The following is a 19,331-nucleotide window of genomic DNA, read 5'->3' on the forward strand; positions in this document are numbered from 1 at the left end:
TCTGTGGCAAGCAACAAGTGAATTTTGTTGTTACTGGAGTCAATGTATCTGTGAATGTGTTAAAGTCTCAGTCTGATTCATTATTTGTGAATATTGTTATTAACGGTAAATCTGTGCGGTTCCTTGTTGATACTGGGAGCTCTATTTCGATTTTGAGTTATGATGTTGCAAAGGAATTGCAGTTATTGTCGAAAATTTTGCCCTACTATGGTACTATAAAAGGTGTTGGGAATCACTTATTAGATGTGATTGGAAAGTGTGAGGTTAGTATTTGTTACGGCAAGTTGAGTACAATATTTTCCGCTGTAATTATAAGAAATGTATCATGTCCTGCTATACTGGGTCGCGATTGGCTGTCAGTATTAGCACCAAATTGGGGTATTACGTTATTACCTCATTTGTATAATGAGGGTGAGGTTGGTCTAATAAGTAGACAGGAAACTTGTATGTCCGTTCGGTCTAGCATAGAAGAGTACGTTCAGTCCTTGTCAGTGAAATTTCCTAAAGTATTTTCTAAACAGAGTAATGATAAACCAATTGAAAATATTAAGGTTAATCTAAATTTGAAAGAAAATGTTCCTCCTGTTTTTCATAAAGCATATACGGTTCCTTATGCATTGAGAAATGAAGTAGGCCTTGAGTTAGATAGATTAGAGTCTAAAGGCATAATTACTAAGGTGAAAACGTCTGATTGGGCAAGCCCTTTGGTTCTTGTTCCTAAAGGTAATGGAAAGATAAGATTGTGTGCCGATTTCAAGGCAACTTTGAATAAGTTTTTGAAGGTGGATCAACACCCTATGCCTATACCTGAGGATATTTTTAATCAGTTTACTGGCTGTACGGTGTTTTGTAGGCTAGACTTAAATGAGGCTTACTTGCAATTAGAAGTGCATGAAGCTGGTAAGGATTTTCTAGTTGTTAACACAATACGAGGTTTGTACAGATTTAATCGTTTGTGTTTCATCTACATCTACATAATACCCTGCGAGCCACCTCTAGGGTGTTTGGCAGGGGGTGATCATTCACCAGCATGCAGCATGCATTTGGACTCCCACATGCACACCACACCGTCCAAGAAACGTCCCGTATAATAACAAACTATACTACTATATGCTGTTAGAAATAGAATATAGAATAGAATTTCAGAAACATGCATTAAGTTTTACATAGGTTAGTAGGCTACACTACAAGTCATGCAATCTATTTACGAGTTCTATTGCTGCCGTTATAATCTCTTATTGATCGTGGAAAAAATGACATTCGGAATCTGTCTGTTCAGCAATCTATCCCTCTAATTTTATTTATATGATCTGATCTTCCGTAGTACGCTGGCGTCCGCAAGATATGGTTAACTTCGTCAGAAAAGACACTGCTCTTGAATTTATCAAAAAGGTTTAGTCTATTTTTCAATCTACGGTCCGACAGAGATTCCCATCCGAGTTTATCTAAGAGGTCAGTTACACTAACAAGACTATCGTAACGACCTTTCACATACCTGGCAGCTCTTCTTTGCACGCGTTCTAACTCTGTTATTAAGCCTTTTTCATGAGGGTCCCAAACACTGGCAGCGTATTCCAGATGTGGCCTAACGAGGGAAAAGTAGCTAATTTCTCTCACTTTGTCGTCGCACTTTCCTAATATTCTTTTAACAAAACCCATTTTACGATTAGCTTGATCGGTTATTTCTCGAATATGTTTATTTCACGATAGATCATTATTGAGTCTAACCCCTAGATATTTCACGGATTCAACTGCCTTTAACTGGGTGCCCCGAATGATATATTTACACAGTAGGGAGTTATTCTTCTTCCAGAAATTCATTACGACGCATTTTTCCTAATTTAATTCTAACTGCCAAGCATCGCACCAAGCTTGGATAGCAGCAAGGTCATTCGTTAGTTCATCTATATCTTTGCTGGAACGGATTTCTCTGTAAACTACAGCGTCGTCTGCAAATAATCGTAACTTACTCTGCACTACTTCGCCAATGTCGTTTATATAAAGAAGGAATAGGAGTGGGCCTATGACACTACCCTGAGGAACGCCAGAAGTGACTCTAACCTCATTGGAGACTGCACCGTCTAATACTACTCTTTGGACGCGGTCGCTCAAAAATTCTCTAATCCAGGAAATGACATTTTCGTCTAGACCATAAGATTTCAGTTTTATTATTAACTTTCCGTGGGGTACTTTATCAAATGCCTCTTTGAAATCAAGAAAAATCGCGTCTACTGGAATGTTGTCTTCCCCGGAGACTAAAATATCGTGGGCGAAAAGCGCTAACTGAGTTTCGCACGATCTGCTTTTCCTGAATCCATGTTGAGTTCCCATTAATAAGTTTTGCGCGTCTAGGTGTTTCATAACCGAGCTGACTACGTTGTGTTCAAGGGCTTTGCAAGAGATGGACGTTAAAGATATCGGCCTGTAATTAGATGGCTGTTCCTTGTCTCCACTTTTAAATATTGGCGTTACATTAGCGATTTTCCAGTCATTAGGTACTTCGTGTTGCTTGATGGATTTACTGAATATTAACTGCAAGTAGGGGGCAATTTCTGAGGCTAGTTCTTTAGATGACAAGACACAGTACGACGTTAAAAATTCCCTACGCTTACCGTCGTACTATGATAGAAGTGATCACGAGAAGCAAATAAAAGAAATAGACTGAAAAGAGATTTTTAAAATGCCAGTTTTTCTATGTACTATTAAGGATAGCAATGGTGTCTCGACAAATAAAATTAATGGCGTCAATCGCTAGATCGAATCATTGCATGTTTTTTTTTTTCCATTGTTATTTTCTTGCATGGATTCGCTGTAGGAATTACTGACCGTTAGCGAGGTTTGCCTTTTCATTAATGTGCATTATTTTTAGTAATTATGCTTAATATTATTATGAACATGTGGTGTGCAATTGTGAATTTCATGCTGCATGCTAGTGACTGGTCAATGAGTGGTCAACCAGTGGTCATCCCCCGCCAAGCACCCTAGAGGTCGCTCGTAGGGTACATCTACATCTACATCTACAAATTACCCTGCGAGCCACCTCTAGGGTGTTTGGCAGGGGGTGATCAATCACCAGCATGCAGCATGCATTTGGACTCCCACATGCACACCACACCGTCCAAGAAACGTCCCGTATAATAACAAACTATACTACTATATGCTGTTAGAAATAGAATATAGAATAGAAATTCAGAAACATGCAGTAAGTTTTACATAGGTTAGTAGGCTACACTACAAGTCATGCAATCTATTTACGCGCTCTATTGCTGCCGTTATAATCTCTTATTGATCGTGGAAAAAATGACATTCGGAATCTGTCTGTTCTGCAATCTATCTCTCTTATTTTATTTATATGATCTGATCTTCCGTAGTACGTTGGCGTCCGCAAGATATGGTTAACTTCGTCAGAAAAGACACTGCTCTTGAATTTATCAAAAAGGTTTAGTCTATTTTTCAATCTACGGTCCGACAGAGATTCCCATCCGAGTTTATCTAAGAGGTCAGTTACACTAACAAGACTATCGTAACGACCTTTCACATACCTGGCAGCTCTTCTTTGCACGCGTTCTAACTCTGTTATTAAGCCTTTTTCATGAGGGTCCCAAACACTGGCAGCGTATTCCAAATGTGGTCTAACGAGGGAAAAGTAGCTAATTTCTCTCACTTTGTCGTCGCACTTTCCTAATATTCTTTTAACAAAACCCATTTTACGATTAGCTTGACCGGTTATTTCTCGAATATGTTTATTCCACGATAGATCATTATTGAGTCTAACCCCTAGATATTTCACAGATTCAACTGCCTTTAACTGCGTGCTCCGAATGACATAGTTACGCTGTAGGGAGTTATTCTTCTTCCAGAAATTCATTACGACGCATTTTTCCAAATTTAATTCTAACTGCCAAGCATCGCACCAAGCTTGGATAGCAGCAAGGTCATTCGTTAGTTCATCTATATCTTTGCTGGAACGGATTTCTCTGTAAACTACAGCGTCGTCTGCAAATAATCGTAACTTACTCTGCACTACTTCGCCAATGTCGTTTATATAAAGAAGGAATAGGAGTGGGCCAATGACACTACCCTGAGGAACGCCAGAAGTCACTCTAACCTCATTGGAGACTGCACCGTCTAATACTACTCTTTGGACGCGGTCGCTCAAAAATTCTCTAATCCAGGAAATGACATCTTCGTCTAGACCATAAGATTTCAGTTTTATTATTAACTTTCCGTGGGGTACTTTATCAAATGCCTTTTTGAAATCAAGAAAAATCGCGTCTACTGGAATGTTGTCTTCCCCGGAGACTAAAATATCGTGGGCGAAAAGCGCTAACTGAGTTTCGCACGATCTGCTTTTCCTGAATCCATGTTGAGTTCCCATTAATAAGTTTTGCGCGTCTAGGTGTTTCATAACCGAGCTGACTACGATGTGTTCAAGGGCTTTGCAAGAGATGGACGTTAAAGATATCGCCTGTAATTAGATGGCTGTTCCTTGTCTCCACTTTTAAATATACATTAGCGATTTTCCAGTCATTAGGTACTTCGTGTTGCTTGATGGATTTACTGAATATTAACTGCAAGTAGGGGGCAAGTTCTGAGGCTAGTTCTTTATATACGCGAGAAGGGATTTCGTCTGGACCAGGTGATTTATTTGGACTAAGCGATTTCAATATATTTTCTATTCCGAGCGTACTAATGTCAATAGCTGGCATCTTATGTAGACAGGGATTGTCATCGGTCTCGGGTGAGTTTTCGGAAGGCTCCGTGAACACGCTCTTAAAGTAGGAATTTAATAAATTGGCTTTATCGTAACTGCTTGTCAACACATCTCCATTGTCGTTTCTCAGCGAACATACGGTAGATCGTTTACCTTGAACTTCCCTAACATATGACCAAAATGCTTTTGGGTTATCCTGTAACTGCTCTACTAGTGTTTTTCTTTTAAAATTCGTGAACGCATTCCTGAACGCTTCCTTCGTGGCGGCTTTAGTCATCCTATATTTTTTAATTATTAGCTCGCGTTCATTAGCGGATAAATCCGTGCTGACTTTTTTCATTTTAGCATGACACGCTCTCTGTCGCCTCAATGATTTTCTCACTTCCGCGTCGTACCATCTCGGTTCGCTGCCTTCTTTTACTATTTTACTAGGGATGTAGCTATTTATTCCCGAAGTTACGAGCGAAAGAAAAGCTTTCCAAGTATTCTCTACATTTAACTTTAATACTGATTCTTGAAACTCGGGGAAAGCATTTTTCATATGACTCTTAAACCCATCAAAATTAGCTCTTTTAAAAATGAAAACTTTACGCTCTTTTTTAAAGTTTACAGCGGTATTTAGAGAAAACTTTGCAGTTACTACCCTATGGTCACTTATTCCTTCGACAGTGCCAACGTTTATTACCTGATGTGGTATATTTGTCGCTAATAAATCAAGAATATTTTCTCCTCTGTTTGGTGCGGATGCTATTTGAAACAATGAATTAGATGTGAAAGTGTGTAATAAAGCCTCGCAGATCACTTTATCCCTCCCACCAGGAATGAAGCTATAAGTCTCCCAATCTATAGAAGGTACGTTGAAATCTCCACCCACAATCAAGTTTCTTTCAGGATACTTGGATGCTACGCTGTTTATTTGATTTTGAAAATCCAACATTGACGTTATATCTGAGTTAGGTGGTCTGTAATACGAACATAATAAAATAGTTTTGAATTTTGGACATTTAATTAAACACCACACAGATTCAACGCTGGTCTCAGTTACGGTTATCGCTTGGCTGACGATTGAATTCTTTACAGCTATAAAAACTCCGCCCCCAACTCGATTAATTCTATCTTTCCGATAAACAGTGAACGATTTTGGGAAGATCTCATTGTCTGAATCATCATCTGTTAGCCAACTTTCTGTTCCAAAAATGACGTTACACTTCGTACTATGAATTAAATGGTGGAATTCGGGAATCTTATTTCTTAAACTACGGCAATTAACCACAGCCACGATTAAAACTTCGGAAGTAGTAATATTGCGATTCGGGAATAATTCTGATTTGCTTTTGTCGAATAGACTATTCACAGGCTCTATACCGCTGATAAATGGAAATGCATGTCTTATTGTCACACTATCAAAATGACTTGAGCCTTGACTGCCTTTGAACGTGCTGCTCGACTGACGCTTCTCGTGCTTAAATGTAATACCTGAAACGCTGATTTTTCTCTCTACTTCTCTATTCTCATTTCTGGAAGAATCTTTGTCTGTGAAAAGTTTTGAACTTACCCCTTTATTTTTCAACCCACTAATATATCTACACTCTGCCCTACTCTCTACTCTAAAAAAGACCTACAGTGCTCAAATATGCTACTCGCTACACGACTAGCCGACTCGGCCGTGTAATGGACTCCCGAACGGTTCAGAGGGATCCGACACGATCGGATTGCCGGCCTAAGGTCCACGAAGGAGGCTCCGATGTCCGTGCAGAAACGACGCAGCCTCTGGTTTATGCCTTCCACTCGGCTCCAAACCAGAGAACCACGATCGATCCTCGGGACAAGACTACAAATCGAGAGCTCAATGCCGACTCCAATGGTCCCACCCACCCGCTTCACTTCGGAATTCAGATCCCGGAGGGAATCTAGAATTTCCTCAGATCCACGGAAGGTGGCATCATTGACGCCGACATGAGCCACGACCCGCAGTCTGGAGCACTTCGTGCCCCGTACCGCCGCACCAACCGCCTGCGTCACCTGAGGAACACCGCCACCAGGGATGCACCATGACGTTACACGGTCGCTTACACCCTCGCGGTCTGCCCTCTCCCGTAACGGGACCATCACACGACGGACATTGCTACTCCCTAACACTATGATCCCCCCCTTCCCACTCTGACGCCCCTTCCTAGGTGCCGGTTTCGGGGTAGGAGTAGGCACGTCAGGCACCTCGGAGTTTCCATCCGACAGCAACTGGTACCTGTTCGAGACGGGGACGGGATTTGCCTCAGCATCCCCCAAACCCCGTCTTAGAGTGACACTACCACCGTCCCTCCGAGACACGACCCTCCAAAACTCAGATTTACGGGGTGACGTGACCCCGTCATCGAGAGATGGACCTCGAGGAAGGCTCTCGATCGACCAGCCGCTATTTGCAATCGGGCGAACCCGTGCAGCCCCTGTGGCACGGCGACCTTTCGAAGAACCACCCCTCGGACCATTCCCCTCAGCGGTATCAGCCACCCTTTCAAACTGGGCCCGAAACTGTTTTGGACTGTCTCCTGCATGTGCAATTTTTCAGTCTGTTATTGACTCCATTTTAGTAGGAATTGATCATGTGGCACCATACTTAGATGATATTTTAATTGGTGGTAAAGATCTGGCTACTTGTAAGGAAGTTTTGAATAAGGTCATGATAAGATTAGAGGAATATAATGTCAAACTGAACGTACAGAAATCTGAATTTTTTGTCAACTCTCTATTGTTTTTGGGTTTTGAGCTGTCAGGTAAGGGTAAAGTTCCTTCTGCCACCAAGATTGAGAAAATTTTGTCAATGCCACCACCTGAGAATTTGACACAGTTAAAAGCCTTTGTTTCTATGTTCAATTACTACAGAAATTTTGTTCACATGTGTCCTGACATTTTGGAACCATTCCATAAACTTATGAGGAAAGATGAACCATGGGTATGGTCTTCGGAGTGTATGATTGCCTTTTCCAAATGTAAAACAGCTTTATCTGAAGCTTCTATGCTTGTTCTGTATGATCCAAGCAAAGAGTTAATTTTGTCGGTGGATTCCAGCTCCTTTGGGGTTGGTGCCATCCTAAGTCAAATTGAAAATGGTGAGGAGCGGCCTATTGCTTTTGAATCAGCTACCTTAAATCAGTCCCAGAGGAACTATTCTCAGTTAGATAAGGAAGCATTGGCGATAGTTTTTGGTGTAAAAAAATTTCATAAGTATTTGTGGGGGAGGAAATTTACAATTTTCAGTGATCACTTGCCACTGAAAACAATTTTTGGGGAACAAAAAAAAATTCCAGTTATGGCTTCTTCTCGATTAATAAGATGGGCTATCACTTTATCGGCTTATAACTACTCTCTGGTACATAAAAAAGGAACTTTGATTCCTCATGCAGATGTATTGTCGCGTTTACCATCTTCAGATAGCATAAATGATAAGGAAGTGTTGTTTACATACTTGTCCACTCCCATGTTAGATTTAGATGAAGTGAGTGAGCACACTCGCAATGATAAGTTGATGAGCAGAGTCTTGGAGTATGTTTTAAAAGGTTTTCCAAATTCTTGTGCAGATGAATTGAAGGTTTATGAACGAAATAAGTGCGCCTTATCTGTAAGTACCTAACAATTGTTTATTTTTTTGGTGACCGAATTATTGTGCCTAAGAGTTTAAGACAGAAAGTATTAGAGATAATGCATTTTAATCATGCGGGTGTTGTACGATCCAAATTATTGGCACGTTCATATGTGTGGTGGCCTGGATTAGATAATGATATTTATAACAAAATAGCAACCTGTGACATTTGTCAGTCAACAAGGAATGGAACAAATAACAAGTACCGTCAATCGTGGCCATTGGCTCATTTTCCTTGGGAAAGGGTTCATGTGGATCTATTTGATTTTTGTGGAAATAAATATTTGATAGTGTGTGATGCATATTCGAAATGGATCGAATGCTTTATTTTGAGGTATAGGTGTGATTTCAATGCGGTATTGTCCAAGTTGGCTGAAGTTTTTTCAAGATTTTCCTTTCCAAAGACTATTGTATGTGATAATGGACCACCATTCAGTTCTCATTGCATGAAGAATTTTTGCTACAATAAGGGGATTAAACTGATTTTCACTCCTCCATATTCTCCTCAATCAAATGGGCTGGCTGAGCGTAGTGTCCAGACCTTCAAAAATTTGTTATCAAAATTTCATTTACAAAATAGACACAGAAACGAAAATGTTATCACTGAAGAACTGTTACTTGACTGTCTATTTGCTTATATGTCTACACCGTCCTCGGTGACGGGAAAATCACCGATGTCGATGTTGTTAACATATGAGCCAAATGTTCCTTTGTCGGGTCTCAAAAAAAAAGTTACATTTAAGAGTGGTTTAATAGATGAAAAGGTCACAGAACACAGGAAATCATTCAAAATATTTGAGGTAGGCCAAGTAGTATGGGTTAACCCTAATAAAAAGCAAGAATTTGGTGTCAAATTCGAATTGGGAAAGGTTATAGAGAAGGTTAGCAATTTTGTTTATATAGTAAAATTGTCCAATGATGTTGTGGTTAAAGTACATGTAAATCAGCTCAGAGAATTTTATGATAATGCCCAGCTACGCAATTCTCTGGCGGCTAAAGTTCGCAATTTGCAAACTAGTAGTGGTGAGAGTGAGCAATGTGAGGTGAATGATTATAAGGAGACACAAAACGAATTGCGGAGGTCTGGACGAGTCATAAGGAAACCGAATAGGTATTCCGACTCGAACTTTGCTTAAATTTGTATTAGCTTGAATCTGGGATATGCCCATTATTATTGTAGTAATGTCTTTTGTTAAGTATTCGGTGTTAAGTCATTTCTTATCTAGTCAGTCTGTTAAAATATAAACCAATCTTGTCATTTTGCTATTGTTTTATTAATTGTCAACTAAGAGGGGGGAGTAGTGTTATGTTGGCAGCCTGCGCGCTGTGAGTAGTGTTATGTTGGCAGCCTGCGCGCTGTGAGTCATGTGGGCAGCCTGCGCGCTGCCGAGTGTTACGTCCGGGCAGAGTGCTGTTCGGGCGGTTGACGAGTTGAGAGAGGTCGCAGTCTTTCGTTACTCATGTCTGTGAGACCCAAAGTGAAATAAAGTCTAAAAGCCAAAGAGTAAGATTGTTCTTCTTGTAGACAGCTTCCTTCGACATAATACATTGGAGTACGTTGCCTAAATCCGCCTGATTTTTCAGCAATTTTGAAACTTTAGGGCTCTGAAGACAGTGGTTAATAATATCAAATTTTGAGTGAATTTCGTTCTAAGTAAATTGAGAGTATTGACAAGAATTCTATACAGAGGCAAGTGTGTACAGAGATATCAAGGGTGCGTGGAGGGGGATCGCCGAAAGAAGTCCTCCGCCGCATGCTATCGCAATTACATTTTCGTCTCCCTCGCTGGATGTTCGAAGGCCGTTGTCCCTCCCACTCTGGAATTTCGTACATACCTGCCTGCCGCCGCCGCTGGCGACGCCGCCCATGGCTGTATCCGGCACGCGGAATGTCTGCTGGACGTCATAGTTCGCGATCTGCTTCGAGAGCCGGAAAAGGACCGGCCTCTGGCCGCCTACCCTTCGTGCTTATCCGCTCACTGTTTTTTTCCTTAGATTTCCCCTCAAACCTTCCCCTGTATGCTCACCCACTCCGGAGCGTAGGATGCTCTTTTGAGCGGTGTACATCGACGAGGTACCGTGCAAGCCACCACCAAGGTGGGTAGCACGGGGTGATTCTACACCAGTCATGCTGCACTCATCCTAGCCTTAATGAGAAACGCGCTCGCTTGCCGAACAAAGGCGCTGAGGACAACGACACGCGGTCAGATCAGAAGCTAGGAAAGTTCTCAGGAAACGAACATGCTATCATGTTAATAAAACTTCTAGTACGCAATGATAAACGAAAAGTAGGCGTACTAAGTGATTCACGAGTTACAAAATTCCAAAAAATATCATGCAGATAGTTATTATTTAAAAATATAATAAGTTATTAATTACAAATGCAGAGCCAGTTTTATCCAGTCCAAGACAAGCTATCCTAGAGCTTAACAGTTGCAAGTATAACGGTCCCTTATAGTACGCAGAAAAAACGATATTTAATTAAATCGGTTTTGCAGTCTATTTCCTTAATATAATCCTCATGATTGTTTCAACCATAGTAATTAGACTCTCTCAAACTACCTCTCAAAAAACATGAATACAACGATATATTTCCTTTGCTGCATGCCTTTCTCGGTGTCTTTTTGGTGTAGTTGTGTGGGCCGCTTGGATTCTCATCTAAGGTTCCGGGGTTCCACACCCGAGTGGAGGCTTCGCCCACCGCCAAACAAAGAAATCCTGTGAGTGCGAGGTGGGCATTTGCAGTGGCGTAACTAGGAATATGCTTTGGGGGGTGATGAGGGGGCTTTGGGGGGTGGATGAGGGGGGTTAGTGGGCGCTACCCCCTCTCCCCCCCCATGAAACGGGGATTTCAGGAAAATGTTTTGAAAAATAGCATGCCTGAAAATGCATTTTACATCATTTTGGCACTTAAAATTTAACTTTTAGCAGATGCAGTTATTATATATTAAATCCAGGCAAGATTTTAAAATAATTTTTGATTTCTCAGAGGCTTTGGGGGGGATACATTCCCTCATACCCCCCCATAGTTACGCCACTGGGCAAATAAACTGGTCCCCATACCCTGAACGTGTAAAATGCATTTTCTTGTGGCTCAGTCCAGGGTGAGCTATACCCGTGCCAACCCAAACTTACCTTCGGGTTGATACACTGAGTTTAGTGATATGGGCCGGGCAAATACAATTAATGCATACCGGATAGGAAATGTATACCTTACATATTCTTTACCAGGCTATTTACCAATAGTGAAAGTAGGTCAATACCCAAAATGATGATCTGGGATTTAATGAGCTCTTGTCATAATAATTACATTTTAAAGTCCTATTCGGTTCTTTAGATCACAGATGGACCACTATAAATAGACCATAATTTTCCTTCAAAGGAACTTTTTTAGTCGGTACATATAGTCTTAATTTGGATTCCTTGTGACCTAACCAGAGAACATTGGGTTTCTACCTGAAGGGTGCCAGTTAATACCCCCAAAATAAATGCTCAAAGTGCGAGGTGGCCCGAGGGAAAGCTACCGGACCATATAACCGGAATATGTGCAAATCCACATACCTCAAGCTTAGTCGGGGGTGAGCTCCACCCTAACCGGTGCAAAGAAGCTCTAATGTTGAACCACTGACAATTAGAAGTTTAGAGGTTGTAAAATGTCCATTGATAAGTCACTCTACTGCAGCCACCAAGTGCTTCCTTTCTCATCGCCACATTTTGGAGGCTAGTCCATTACGGGTTATGAGTGTGGCTTTAGTCATGAATACACAGGCATGCATGCTTTTTAGGCATCAGTGACTGTTCGTCTCAACTAAGAAATTTTTATTATTGTGGGTTTTATAGTATATATATATTTTTGCTTTAATGAGGGTCATTCGTACGTAATATGTACTAATCAGTTGACGTGATTGCATAGTTGTTAAAACGCTCTATTGACTGGCTTGGAGTAATTTACTGTGTATCTACACACTTATCCCACAGGACCTTTCTTTAGACAGTAAATTGTTTTCTTTTCTGTCCGGGATAATTCGCTGGCTATTTAGTCGTATTGGGTAATTAAGTTCAGCGTGGCATCGGGATGATACAGCTTGGGCTTCAGCATGGCCTTTACCTTGAACTTCCCCAGCATAAGACCAAAATGCTTTTGGGTTATCCCGTAACTGATTTACTAATGTTTTCTTTTAAAATTCGTGAATGCATTCCTGAACGCTTCCTTCGTGGCGAATTTAGACAACTTATATTCTGAATTATTAACTCGCGTTCATTAGCGGATAAATCCTTGCTGACTTTTTTCATTTTGGCATGACACGCTCTCTGTAGCCTCAATGGTTTTCTCACTTCCGCATCATATCATTACGATTCGCTACCTTCTTTTTTTGTTTTACTAGGGATATAGCTTATTATTCCCGAATTTACAAGCGAAGGAAAACTTCCAAGAACCTTCTCTACATGTAATTTTATTCTTGATTCTTGAAACGCGGGGAAAGCATTTTTCAGACGACTCTTTAACTCATCAAAATGAGCTCTTTTAAAAATGAAAACTTTCAGTTATTTTTTTTAAATTTTAGCGGTATTTAAAGAAAACTTTGCAGTTACTACCCTATGGTAGATATGGTACGATTGAATTTTTTACAGCTATTAATACTCCACCTCTAGCTCGAGTAATTCTATCTTTCCGATAAACGGTGAATGATTTTGGAAAGATATCAATCACTGTCTGAATTATCATCTGTTAGCCAAGTTTCTTTTCCTATAATAACGTTACTTTTCGTACTATGTATTGAATGGTGGAATTCGGGTATGTTATTACTTAGACCATGGTAATTAACCACTGCCACGATTATTACTTCGGAACTAGTATTATTGCGATTCGGCATTATTTCTGATTCAATCTTTTCGATTAAGCTCTTCTTAGGTTCTATATCCCCACTTAGTGGAACTGCAGATTTTTTTGTCACACCATTTAAATGACTTGAGCTTTGACTGCCTTTGAAAATATGTCTCAACTGACGTTTCTCTTGCTTAAAGTTACCACATGTATTATTTTAAATTGGTAATACTGATTCTGAGACGCATATTTTTCTTTCTGCTACTCTATTCTCATTTCCGGAAGAACTTTTGCCTATGAGAACTTTTGAATTTTCCCCTATATTTAGCAACCCACTATTCTGTCTACACTCTCTACTCTAAAAAAGACCTACAGTGCTCAAATATGCTACTCGTTACACAACTAGCTGACCCGGCCATGTAATGGACTCCCGAACGGTTCAGAGAGGTCCGACACAATCGGATTGCCGACCAAGGTCCACGAAGGATTATCATGTGCTAAATTATGTGTCAAGATGTGGCCTATGTGGTTGTCACTTCTTTTTTATTAACGTTTTCATAGGAGTATCCATTCTTCCCCACTCATTTCAGAATTTTCTCATTGCTCATTCGGTCGATCTATTTGATGTTTAATTATTCTGTAGCACCACAATTCGAATGCCTCTACCCTAGATTTCTCCGCTGCTATAATTGTCCATGCCTCACTCCCGTAGAGAAGCACTCTCTAAATGTAATTTCTGATAATTTTGTTTCCATATCGCCATTAAATGATCAGATTTCCTTCATGCAGTCCCGGAACCACGAGGAGCCTGCAACCTAGTCTGTCCTCTCAGCCGTCGAGCAGAATGCAAGGTCAAGAGCAGTTAGAACGGGAAATCCAGCTGATCGTAGTTTCTCTCGCGTGTGTGTTATTCACCGAGTATTAGAATGAATTTCCAGGTAAATAGTGACGGAACAAGTGCATACAAGACTCGAGAGTGTTGCGAGGTGGGGCAAACTTGTAATTTTGCGGCTAATTGCTTTCTAAGACTAAAATCACCATTTCTTTCGATGATGGCTCATCCTCAAATATTATTTCAGTCCTCATGACTTAAGCAATTTCCAACAAAGTGAATCACATTCAAAGATTGAATGTTGAAAATTACTCACGACCCATTTTAGTTGCAACTACTGCAATCAACCATGTTGGTTCTTGGAAAATGAAGCAATGCCACCCACGCCAAATGTCAAACACAATTTGCCTTACTTATTTGGAACGCCTAGCAAAACATACATTTAATATCTACGTTAACATACTACCTCGTAAACTTAAATAGACGTGTGGTGGGAGGCGTTGGACTCCAGCCATTAATCTATGCGAGGACAATAAAAATATTTCTTGGCTAGGCTTTGTGATAGATCCGACTGATTGGGTTTGACCCAGGATCCATTAAATTCCTTTATTGTTCGCGAGAAAATGAATTCCTATCCCCATTCGTTTGGCGAAATATCTCTCTTATTTAATCATCTGTGTTGGATCTAGGAATGTAATGTGGTTCTGAGGCGATGCTCTTTGTGTTGCCCTGACAGGTACATGTAGGTAATTGCTCAACGAATCCTTCGAAGCCTCCGTGTCTCTAGCGGCTCCCTCGCTTATTCCTCTAAAGTCTGCGTAGCGTTCACCGTTTGCTCTAAGCAGTTTTTGACGAATCGTTTCCCTTTACTTTTTTATTTAAGCTCCACGACAGCCTTCTAAATTGGCTACATGAGCCTTTATGACGATGCTGGCGTCGAAACGTTTGCTACAGTTGAGGATCTCACTCGGTGGTAATTACGTGATTCTATTATCACGCCAGTAATGGTAATATCGTCTTGTCATTAAAAGCAAGCAAGTGTGCGGAATTTCAAGCCGATCCAACAATCGGAAGTGGGTTGAAATCAAGATTCCATGAGACGATGAAACAGACGAAGCAAGTTCGAAAAAGTGAGTGACAAGCGAGCGAAGGGAAAGCATACTTAAATGGAGTTGGGTTCGGGGCTTGAGTAATTCAAATCAGTTTTCAGATGCGACCGCAGAACGGCGATTAGTGCTGAGCGATCTGTATTACCTCAATATTTGCAATAACGTATCAGTACTCGTGAGGAACAGCATTGAATTCTATGGATTAAATCAGTAAGACTATAAATTACAGTTTAGCAGGAAAGGACGGAAGGAGTGATGGAAATGGTGTGATTAAAAAATGATGCCTCGAGCGATAACTTTTTCGGTCCCGAAACGTGATCGCTGGAGTGATTACTCTGGGAGACGAAAAATGTGATCGTGTGATTCAGGCTTTTAAAAAATGGTCGGGTTTCTGATAATATTGAGCGAATGCATTGCTTTCAATTGCACATCCGATGAAGCAGTTACTGAGATGCTACTTTTCCATCTCAGGTATTTCGAATATTTTTAGGTCTAGTAGTCGACGACTGGAGATCCCTATGGCTCAATATTCGTGTTAATCACGGCGAAGTTGCTCTTTTATTTAATCATTGCTTCTTCTGATGCAATTTGGATCCAAAGGAACGAAAGCTGAACGGTTTTTTCGTGCCAAGAGGCCCCTCGGACAGTTCGTGGCTGTTTCAGTGACGGGGAAATCCGTCGGAAGAGTATGAATGGGAGTGGATGGAGATGCAACTACTGGGGTTGGGGAAATAAAGACGGTCGCTGGTCGGGAAATCGTGGCCAGCGTCACCGGTAACGTAGTGATTTCGTCACGCGAGAGCGTTGCATAACGCTGCCGTCCACATTTCTCACTGTCACTATCTATAGCTGCTCGCACTCCTTCTTTACGTGTAGAGGGAGCTCAGCGGATTCCCCATTCATCGGAAAGATGGATTTACCACCGTTTCAGCCTTTCAATTCTATCTATACGTGTGCGGGGGCTTGCTATAGTCGGAATTGGCAAGATTCCAGCGTGTATTTATTGAATGCGATTAATGGCATGAGTTGTTTTAGTATAGATATGAGTTGTTTTATAGAGGACGGGAAAATGTCCCAACTACCCCGTCTCCCCCGACACCCCCCCCCCCAATCGTCCCTCTCAATTAAGAAGGCGCATCAATCCCTCTAAGGGGATCAACCGATTTTTTGTCTCTATTTTGGCATATTATTCGTTCAAAACTTTAGTAAACGCCTTGAAATATTAGATTAGGTTGTAACGAACTAGCGCTTTCCAGCCTTTATCTCAAGTAAAAAAACATGAATCTAAGTACATTCTTTCCAATTGCAAACCCGCCGGTCTCGGTGGCGGCGGGAATAAATTCTCGCCTGCCAAACCGAAGATCGCGGGTTCGAGTCCCGCCTGGGTAGATAGCCTCTACTCAGGGAATCCTATCCACTCCCAGGAGGCGTCGTCGGGCTCCTATCGCGGCGGCGCCTCCTTCCTTTCTCCTTCCCGTCCTCCCCCCTTCTTGGTGAAGAGGTGAAAAGCTCGATCTTATAGACCCTGACCCAGGAGTGTAACCTCGCGAGCCTGCCCTGGAGTCTCGTTTCCACTGTATGTGATAGTCCTTGTTTCATGTTATATCCCCGATGTAAATGGCCATAAAAGAGCTGTTTTCGGGGTAATGAAAATAAATAAATAAATAAATAAATTTTGAGATGGAGTCAGATGTTGACAAGATTCTATACTATTTATGCCATGAGAATTTCAAAATGGTATTATAGTTTTAGACTTGAACTATTAGAAGGTGTCCAAAAGAGACTGGTAGGGCTGGGATTCTGTTTTCTCACCATACATCTGGCTCAAAGTAGGGGACATTTAAAATCAAAAGTGGGTTTGGACCCAACACAAATCGTGGGGTTCCTGGATCTTGAATAAATGAAGGGATTTCTTCGCTGAAGCTTTCGTGAGTCATAATAGCCGCTGATGATGTTTTTTTGGGTGTGGCCCGCGTACTCATTCGGTTTGTTTGCCGACGTTTCGCGACTGTTGCTGGTCGCTTTTTCTTAGGAAATAAGGATAGTTCTTCCGTGGAGGTTATTTATAAAGGTTGAAGGAGGGAAGGTCGTTGAAAGGGAAGGGGGTAAAGGAGTTATCATTTTATTTTTGCACAATTTTAGAACAGGATCGTGTTTAGCTTCGTAACTGATTGATGGTCGAATACCTTTCTGGGTTTGAAAACGGAGATTTGCGCATTGTGCGTTGATGTTCTTAATTTGCGGTTATTATGGCGTCGGTTGCTGTGGCGATGACAACAGTTTCGCCGGCACTACTGCCAGCATCTTTAGGTCGTAGATAAACCTGAAGATCTCCAACTTGGAAGCGTTGGTAGTCATGCCAGCGAAACTGTTGCAACCGACGCCGTCGTTAGCGCAAATGAAGAACTTCACCTTTCTGGCTTTTTTGTCGAGTACCTTCGATCGACTATTTTTGACATATGTACTTGATAGCGTCCTCATACGATTCTCCCGCTTGGCAACACACGCCGCGAAAACAAAGAATTTCAGTCGGACCCCCTTCCCTCTTCCCACCGTTCGCAGCCTCCGTAACCTCCACTGTCAAACCTCGCATAGCGGGTGTCTCTCTCCGATTCCTCGCTTGCCGATGGCTTCCCCTCTGCACCCACATTGCGGAATTCCTCGCGCGCCTTGGGAAATCCCTCCTTATTGCCCCACCCTCCCCCTCACCCACCCCTCTCCCGCCTTGACACTGGACGCCGGCCGGCCTTCCTGACTATGTTTGGTCCGGTGCGCTGATGCCTCGTTCATATTACGATTGTTCCAGCAATCGTTGGAACTATCTTGCATTCACACAACGATGGTTAAAATCCGTGTTGACATCTAAAGTGAACGAGAAAGTGACGGTTAGCAAAGCTGTTGGGGTATGCAGGGTCAAGATATTACTGTGTTCAATGTGTATTTAACGAATAATTTTTCTTCCGCCCATATTCTTCCATGCTTGGACAAATCCATGAAAGAAATGGAGCGAAGGGAGCTTCACGAGCTTTTCGTCTTTCTCTTGTCGCTTCCTCTTCCGGTCTCCCAGCTCCTAACCATCGTAAAGTGGTAACGTTCGGAATTAGAGTAACTATTGTCAGGACATGCATTCACACTGTTAGTTCGTCCAACTATCGTTAGGACGATCGCTCGGACAATCGTAGTGGGTGCTTTCCATTCATTGACACACGTCGACAAAAGTCGACTTACGTCGCGGTTTCCGTGTTCCATTCCGTGTGTGTCGCCGACTGTCGTGACACAAGTCAACAAACGGTAACGCACAGGAATAGGAGAGTTATAAACAGTTACCGCGAGTCGACACAAGTCGACGCGTGAGTCGCATGAATGGAAAGCACCCAATGTGAACGGGGCATGAGCGACGATCAACGAACCACGCTGATGAATCGATCCGGAGTCGAATTGCCGCTCCTGCGGAGAAAACACTGATGAAAGAAACAGTGGCATAGCGAGTGGAAGTGTCCGCCCCCCTAAATAAAAAAAACACATTTACTTTGCTGCATAAACGGAAATAAAATATTTAAAAGTAATGAATTTATGAAATATAAAAGATTTCTTTGAAAACATGAAGTTTTTTCTATCATGAAAAGTGTTAAAATTTAGCTTGAAACCTTCTACGTAGTAGACTGTTTTTCAAAATTTTACCTCTATGGTTTGGACCGCCCCGAACGAAATTCCTGTCCACCCGACTGGGAAGATATCGATAATTATAGAGGACCAGGAAGTGATCAAGTTCCTCGGTTCGGAGGCTTCCCCGGTAATTAAATTGATAATTGTTTTTCGGGTTGAGGCCGCGTCGACTCATTTTTGGTGGACGACAGTTACTTGCTCATTCCAACTCTCGTCTTCGCGTCCAAAAATATTTCTAAGAAGGGATGCGCCCGAAACTGTCGTCCACCAAAATGAGTCGACGCGGCATTAACCCGAAAAACAATTATCCGATCAAATTCCTTGTTTTGACGGGAGAAGCGTACGGTTCATTTATTTCAGTGGCGCCGAAGTGGCATGAAATACCTTGGTGAGAGCCCAAGAGCCATATGTGTACGCATATCAGACCTCAGAGGCTGATATGCATTGCAAACCACTTATGCGCCTCGGAAAGAAATGGAACGTCCTCTTCTCCCACCCAAACAAGGAATTTTACCAGTATCTAGTTCTCTCTAACCATTGATTTTTAC

The sequence above is a fragment of the Ischnura elegans genome, chromosome 9, assembly GCF_921293095.1.
Source record: "Ischnura elegans chromosome 9, ioIscEleg1.1, whole genome shotgun sequence".
Taxonomy (NCBI): domain Eukaryota; kingdom Metazoa; phylum Arthropoda; class Insecta; order Odonata; family Coenagrionidae; genus Ischnura; species Ischnura elegans.